The 5,633-nt window shown below is 45.0% G+C and overlaps 2 non-coding genes across 2 annotated transcripts; both read right to left on the reverse strand.

Moving 5' to 3' along the window:
- Nucleotides 1-773: 773 nt before the first annotated feature.
- Nucleotides 774-928, reverse strand: LOC143263199 (5.8S ribosomal RNA). Its single transcript, XR_013036731.1, has one exon. It is a non-coding gene; the product is annotated as a 5.8S ribosomal RNA (ribosomal RNA).
- A 1,332-nt stretch (nucleotides 929-2,260) lies between these two features.
- LOC143263202 (small subunit ribosomal RNA) lies at nucleotides 2,261-4,181 on the reverse strand. Its single transcript, XR_013036734.1, has one exon. It is a non-coding gene; the product is annotated as a small subunit ribosomal RNA (ribosomal RNA).
- Between the last annotated feature and the right edge of the window lie 1,452 nt (nucleotides 4,182-5,633).

Below are 5,633 nucleotides of genomic sequence, written 5' to 3' on the forward strand. Positions count from 1 at the left end.
ACCGACAAACGGTTTTCCGTAGAACCAGACTCGCGATTGCGTTGACACACACACATCATAGCCACACCAATAGAAGAGTTTTAGGACGGTAACCCGGGTGGGGTGTTCTTTACTCAGAATATGTGCAACATCGGATCTATATAGCCATCGATACAATTCGTACACAAATGTGTCGTACGAAGAGAGAGACTTTTTTTCCTCTGGCAACATAACGGTAAGAGACATCCTTCCACACTCATAGGTTCCACTCCCTGGGGCTATGATATATATATACATATAAATTCAAATTCGAAGCAACGGTCACAATTCTACTCTATATTTTTGCGGGTTATGTGTTCTTTCGTTCAATTTCTTTCATGCGTTCGTTCGATCTCTGTACACAGTCTTCACATAGGACAGACTCGTGTAGTACGCTTTCGTGGGTTAAACCCATCTCGTTTCATTTCAGGCGACGTCGGGAGCGCGTTGAAAATGTACCAGTGAAATCTCGATAGTTCTACGAATACGAATCGTCCCGAAAAAGATTTTGTCACCGCTTCGAAGCGGTGTTTCAGACGGGCGGACGTATATAAAACATATACGACACACGACACCGCCTTCCACACTCACGCTAGTTCGAACACGATTTCCATCTCTCTCGAAGACTGTTAGACGTACGTAAAATTTCTCAATATTCATAGGACCGCGACAAACGCCGACGAAGCGCCCACCATTCGCTCGTACGTATATAGGCAACAAGTGCCATCAACGCAAGCAGTTTATAAGTACGTAAACGACCCTCAGCCAGGCGTGGTCCAGGAATTGTATCCGTGGACCGCAATGTGCGTTCGAAATGTCGATGTTCATGTGTCCTGCAGTTCACACGTTGACGCGCAATTAGCTGCGTTCTTCATCGACCCACGAGCCAAGTGATCCACCGTTCAGGGTAATTTTTCCCTTTTATTCTCTCATATATATATAATGTGTATTTGCTATCCACCACATTTTTGTGTTATATTTCGGAACAAGCCGATACCCGAAGAGCTCCAACCAGCGCGCGAAGGAGATTCGGGAGTCGTCGTACAACGACATAATTGTCCCTTAAAGAACGAGATATTTCCGTCGAAACCATATATATATGTACGAGCAAATCCAAAACCACTGTTTTCTTGCAAGTTCGACGGTCGGAGCGAATAGAACATTGAAAAGCCTTCTATCGAAGAAACACAGAGAGTATATCACCTCCAAAAACGACGGGGATATGGATATTCAAACTGGACAATTATCAACCCGATACTGGATTCGAAAAGTTTCTCTCTCCTTTCGTCGTTATTTACACCGGACGGACTCACGGCCGGCTCTAGCTGGGTGTCATATATATATACGTCCCACGCTCATGCTGCCACTAGCGCGCAACAGAGTAGGGTGTCAATGACAACGACACAGCATTGAAACGAGCTACACAAGCCGGTCTCTCTTGATACCAATGTAAACGAGCATTAAGTTATCTTCAGACTGCCCGATATTTTCGTCCTTTGGACTTTCCCAACGATTCCTTTTTTTCTTTTTTTTTTTTACACCACAGCGAAGACTTGAGGAAGCGTGATTAGCACGCTCGCATCCCTCCCTGTCCTACTACAACTGTGTGTGTGTGTGTGTAAAGAAAGAAAAAAGAATACATTGGCTTTCTCTCTATCGAGAAGATGGCCTACGCAACGCAGATCAAAGGCCTAATACGTGTAATATAATACGCGTCTGGCCGTGTATAAATCACGCACGAATGATCTGGTCGGGCCCAACTCTTCTCGTACGCTTATTTTTCCGTGTTGAGGCACTATCATAAAATCACACAAACCCCAACACGTGTGTGTCTTGGAAGGAAGATGGCCTACGCAACGCAGATCAAAGGCCTAATACGTGTAGTACACACGTCTGCCGTGTAAATCACGCACGAATGATCTGGTCGGGCCCAACTCTTCTCCACCACACCACATCCCAACTTTGTACATTTTTATATATTTTTGTGCGTTGGGGCACCTTCATAATCACAAACCCCAACAACACATATATCTCTCTCTCTTTGAAAGATTTGTTGTGGCCTACGCAACGCAGATCAAAGGCCTAATACGTGTAGTACACACGTCTGGCCGTGTAAATCACGCACGAATGATCTGGCGGGCTCAACAATATCTTTTTTTTTTATATGAATTCTTATCCACAAACTAATCGAATTCATTTTCTCTCCTCCTCTCCTCTCTCTTTGAGATATATTGGAACATTGTAATGATCCTTCCGCAGGTTCACCTACGGAAACCTTGTTACGACTTTTACTTCCTCTAAATAATCAAGTTTGGTCATCTTCCCGGCATCATCGGCAATGCCGAAACATTGCCGCGCACCAGTCCGAAGACCTCACTAAATCATTCAATCGGTAGTAGCGACGGGCGGTGTGTACAAAGGGCAGGGACGTAATCAACGCGAGCTTATGACTCGCGCTTACTGGGAATTCCTCGTTCATGGGGAATAATTGCAAGCCCCAATCCCTAGCACGAAGGAGGTTCAGCGGGTTACCCGGGCCTTTCGGCCAGGGAACACACGCTGATTCCTTCAGTGTAGCGCGCGTGCGGCCCAGAACATCTAAGGGCATCACAGACCTGTTATTGCTCAATCTCGTGCGGCTAGAAGCCGCCTGTCCCTCTAAGAAGATTTGTTTGTACGTTGGTAGTAAAAACCCCACCGGCAGAAGCCGAGAGCCTTCGAGATACCATAATTACGTCTATTTAGCAGGCTAGAGTCTCGTTCGTTATCGGAATTAACCAGACAAATCGCTCCACCAACTAAGAACGGCCATGCACCACCACCCACCGAATCAAGAAAGAGCTATCAATCTGTCAATCCTTCCGGTGTCCGGGCCTGGTGAGGTTTCCCGTGTTGAGTCAAATTAAGCCGCAGGCTCCACTCCTGGTGGTGCCCTTCCGTCAATTCCTTTAAGTTTCAGCTTTGCAACCATACTTCCCCCGGAACCCAAAAGCTTTGGTTTCCCGGAAGCTGCCCGCCGAGTCATCGTAGGAACTTCGGCGGATCGCTAGCTGGCATCGTTTATGGTTAGAACTAGGGCGGTATCTGATCGCCTTCGAACCTCTAACTTTCGTTCTTGATTAATGAAAACATTTTTGGCAAATGCTTTCGCTTCTGTCCGTCTTGCGACGATCCAAGAATTTCACCTCTAACGTCGCAATACGAATGCCCCCATCTGTCCCTATTAATCATTACCTCGGGGTTCCGAAAACCAACAAAATAGAACCGAGGTCCTATTCCATTATTCCATGCACACAGTATTCAGGCGAAGGTAGCCTGCTTTGAGCACTCTAATTTGTTCAAAGTAAACGTACCGGCCCACCTCGACACTCAGTGAAGAGCACCGCGATGGGATATTAGTTGGACCGCCCCGTGAAGAGCAAAGCCCACCGGTAGGACGTACCACATAATGCCAGTTAAACACCGCGAGCGATGAACCGACACTGTGACACACAGATTCAACTACGAGCTTTTTAACCGCAACAACTTTAATATACGCTATTGGAGCTGGAATTACCGCGGCTGCTGGCACCAGACTTGCCCTCCAATGGATCCTCGTTAAAGGATTTAAAGTGTACTCATTCCGATTACGGGGCCTCGGATGAGTCCCGTATCGTTATTTTTCGTCACTACCTCCCCGTGCCGGGAGTGGGTAATTTGCGCGCCTGCTGCCTTCCTTGGATGTGGTAGCCGTTTCTCAGGCTCCCTCTCCGGAATCGAACCCTGATTCCCCGTTACCCGTTACAACCATGGTAGGCGCAGAACCTACCATCGACAGTTGATAAGGCAGACATTTGAAAGATGCGTCGCCGGTGCTATAAGACCATGCGATCAGCACAAAGTTATTCAGAGTCACCAAAGCAAACGATGGACGAGTGTAAACACCCGCCACCGATTGGTTTTGATCTAATAAAAGCGTTCCTACCATCTCTGGTCGGAACTCTGTTTTGCATGTATTAGCTCTAGAATTACCACAGTTATCCAAGTAAATTTTAGTACGATCTAAGAAACCATAACTGATTTAATGAGCCATTCGCGGTTTCACCTTAATACGGCATGTACTGAGACATGCATGGCTTAATCTTTGAGACAAGCATATGACTACTGGCAGGATCAACCAGGGAACTATACAATATGTATATATAAAATGGACAAAATTTAAATCCTTTTCCATCGTCGCCTGTTTCATATATATATGTCAGGTCGACACACCATTTTTCTCTTTCAAATATGTACAAGTTTTGCCACATTCCGCGCTTGTAACATATCTTCTTTAACGCTCAATTTCTTTCATTTTTCTACCATACAGATATTTTACCGTACGCCCAAAAACGTACGTATTATATTTTTGTTCTATCATAAAATCACATTTTTCTACGTACGCCAGCTTCGTACGTTTCTATCTTTGCCTTCATAAAATCACAAGATAATTTTATCTTCAAGAGTCTCGCTATTAACATCTTGTAAGATAAATGTACGTCCCAGCTAAAACGTACAAATACTTCAAGTTAAGTAATAATATATCATCGCTATTGACAAATTTTTAAGATCCAAGACACAGTTCTCTCTATATGTTTTAATATTTTTTATGTACTCAAATATATTCAAAGGAAAAAGTACATGGGTGATGCCATAGTCGTGGAAGCGCGTACGCTCACGCTGATCTTCTGACCGCCGGAAGCACGAAACCTCTGATCTGGGCAAAATCGGCAAGCCGAGGAAGAACGGACAGGACACATGCTGGACTGGCGAGAAAGCGTGTTCTTCCGCTCGCGCTAGGCATTTCGATTTCTGACACCTCTTGATTTAAAAAATCAGTTTTTTGATAGTTTTCTCTCTCCACTGGGCTATTTCATTTTAGCCACAGTTTTCAATTGGTACGATTTGCTTCCAAATCTTACAGATGCATTTTAAAAAATTTTTCCATCGCTCGGACAGAAGAGTCGATTGCTCAGTGAGTACGAGTATACATACAAAGTGCATACGGGTAACCAACCCCGTAGGGCTTGCCACATATGGGCCATTCGGTCAAAGACACCGACCCGTGGCCACGCTGTGTGGAGAAAAGTCCGTAACGTAAACGGCACGAAACAGTCAGGACCGAAGCCCCGAAGGAGCTCTGAGACAGCTTCTCGACCGAGATCGTAGAATTGGCCCAAAACCCGCTCTGCTCCGTCCGCCTCGCACGGACCGTGTATCTCTTATAGATACCGAACGGCCGGCAAGGACGCCGGCGCCGCCGGCCGAATAGCACGCGCGCTTATGAGTGTAAACCGCTGCGGCAACAGACCGCCCGGCCGTGCTGTTGTAACATAGCGCGTGAACGAACGAAAAAAATTTTTATAGTAAACATTAAAATAAATTACACTACCGTAAACTAGACAAAAAATTACACATTTTTTCCCAATATGAAAATTTTCACAAACTTTTTAAAGTCCCATCGCATCGAGTAAACTTTTTTAATAACGCGTCCGCACGATTCTAAATGCTTAATCCATATGTGAAATCGTTCACTGATCACGAATATCGCATTTAAAAAAATTACAAAAATTTATTTTTCAAAATAATCAAAAAAA

Source organism: Megalopta genalis, unplaced genomic scaffold (genome assembly GCF_051020955.1).
Source record: "Megalopta genalis isolate 19385.01 unplaced genomic scaffold, iyMegGena1_principal scaffold0379, whole genome shotgun sequence".
NCBI classification, from domain to species: Eukaryota; Metazoa; Arthropoda; class Insecta; order Hymenoptera; family Halictidae; genus Megalopta; species Megalopta genalis.